Below are 2,096 nucleotides of genomic sequence, written 5' to 3'. Positions count from 1 at the left end.
TATAAATATAATAATCATTATTTTTGAGATGGGAAAACTTTATTTCAGAGCAATTAAGAAATAATAATGACAGCAGCACTTTTTGAGCATTGATTTTGAAATGGGCTAAAGACTTCACATCCAAGGTTACTCAAGGTTATAAGATGTTGAGCAAAGTTTTAAACCCAGGCTTGCCTGAGTCTAAAGTCCATGCTCTGTCCATTATTAATTAAATCTCTCTTTCATTTTCCATAGTTAAAATGTACATAATAATGCAAGTTGAGTCCTCACTTCGGCAGCACATACACTAAAATTGGAACAATACAGAGAAGATTAGCATGTCCCCTGAGCAAGGATGACATGCAAATTTGTGAAGCGTTCCATATTTTTCTGAAAACTAAAGGAAGACCTCGTGGACCATGTGACATAGGACATTTAGGATAATATATCAAGTTAAATGTCCAGAGAAGGAGTTCAGAGGATCCTTTGTAAAATCTGGTGACTGGCCTTTTCTTCTGTGCTCTTGGCATCCTAAATTTATCTACCCATCACATTCTCTTGAATTTCATATTTGTGTTTAAAAGTGGTTGTGTATGTATGTAAAAAGGAACCATGTATTCTGAGAATTAGTAAAGTGAGAGACATGACGCTACTGAAATAAGGTGAAAAAATAATACAAGTTGATATTTACGGAGTGCTTCCTGTTTGGCAGTCTCAATTATATGCGTTTAATATATACTGATGTATTATAATATATAACCTGAAACATATTGCAGTACCAATATCTTTATATCTAGAATATATATCCATCCATAGTCTGTACTGCAGATACGTAGCTGTATACAGTACATATATACGCACATACCCAGACCACAACATCTACACATATAAATAGACACAGCTAGATACATAGAAACATAGGTGTGGGAGGAGGGGAGAGCTCAAGAGATGGAGCACATGCTTAGCAAGCAGAGGTCCTGGGTTCAAGCCCAAGTTCCTCTTCTAAAAACAAATAAATAAACCTAATTACCCCAAAGAAAATAATTTTAAACATTAAAAAAAAAGAAACATATATACATGTAGATACATATAAATACAACATAGATGCATACACATATAGGTACCTGGCATATATCTGTGAGTGTGTGTGTGTAAAAAAACGTGTATCGTATATGTACCGTAATGAATTCTGAATATACATGTGTGTGTATATATGTGTGCACGTATGTATATACACTACATCTCACATCGTTATCATGTGCTTTATACAGATGGAGGAAATGAAGCACAGAGAGGCTGAGGAACTGTTCACAGCCTCACTGTGAACAGCGGCTCCTGCAGACGTGACCCTGGCAGCTAGATGCCACAGCTAGAGCTCTAAGCACAGAGGTCCGCCACCTGTGCTAATTCTCTTGGTTCACAGACCTGTTTGTCTGCCCTGACACCAGACCATGAGGCCTTAAGGACAGGGACCTGGCCGTGTTCACCATCACACTCCCAGGACCCAGCACTGCCCAGCACACTTCAGTACGTGTTTATTAAGTTGAATTGGTGACATTCCAGGAAAACTGCTACCAAGAGTAGGACTAGAGTTTAGAATCTGTGAGGTTAGAGAAGGAGCAACAATCTCTGCCAGAAAAAGAAAATAACCTGGCAATTCAAGAAGCAAAACTGAAGTCCAAGTGTGCAGTGCACTCCTCACTGTCTTTCCGGTGAGCTTGTGCGCTCCTCGCCCAGCCTGCCGGGGAGGCTCTTCCTCCGACCCTCTTCTCATGTGCATCTCGGCCAAAAATTGCTCAAGGACCCAGGAGACAAGAACATGCTTTTCTTTTTGTGTTGGGAGTTTGGGGACTGTGTCTGAGATGGAGAAAAATCCCAGGTCTTTAGAAGTTCATCTAAATAAAAATGGGGCCTGTGTGAGGAAGGTCTTAGAGTTCCCTAATGAGGTGACACGGACACATAAACATGAAATACATAACTAAGATTTATGAGGGGCTTTAGCTGTCACAAAGCACAGCCACGTACAGCATCCTGGTTAACCTATCCCGACCGGACTCAGCCAGCTCTTACCACTTCTCACCAGGTGAGCGGGCGTGGGTTTTCATTAGGTTGCTGGC

The 2,096-nt window shown here is 40.6% G+C and overlaps 1 non-coding gene across 1 annotated transcript; it reads left to right on the top strand.

Annotated features, from left to right (window-relative positions):
- The first annotated feature begins 262 nt into the window (after nt 1–262).
- On the top strand, nt 263–369 carry LOC123613695 (U6 spliceosomal RNA). The gene has a single exon (XR_006721081.1). It is a non-coding gene; the product is annotated as a U6 spliceosomal RNA (small nuclear RNA).
- The last annotated feature ends 1,727 nt before the right edge of the window (nt 370–2,096 follow it).

This window comes from Camelus bactrianus, chromosome 2 (genome assembly GCF_048773025.1).
Source record: "Camelus bactrianus isolate YW-2024 breed Bactrian camel chromosome 2, ASM4877302v1, whole genome shotgun sequence".
NCBI lineage: Eukaryota > Metazoa > Chordata > Mammalia > Artiodactyla > Camelidae > Camelus > Camelus bactrianus.
This window is presented reverse-complemented; position numbering and strand designations above follow the sequence as displayed.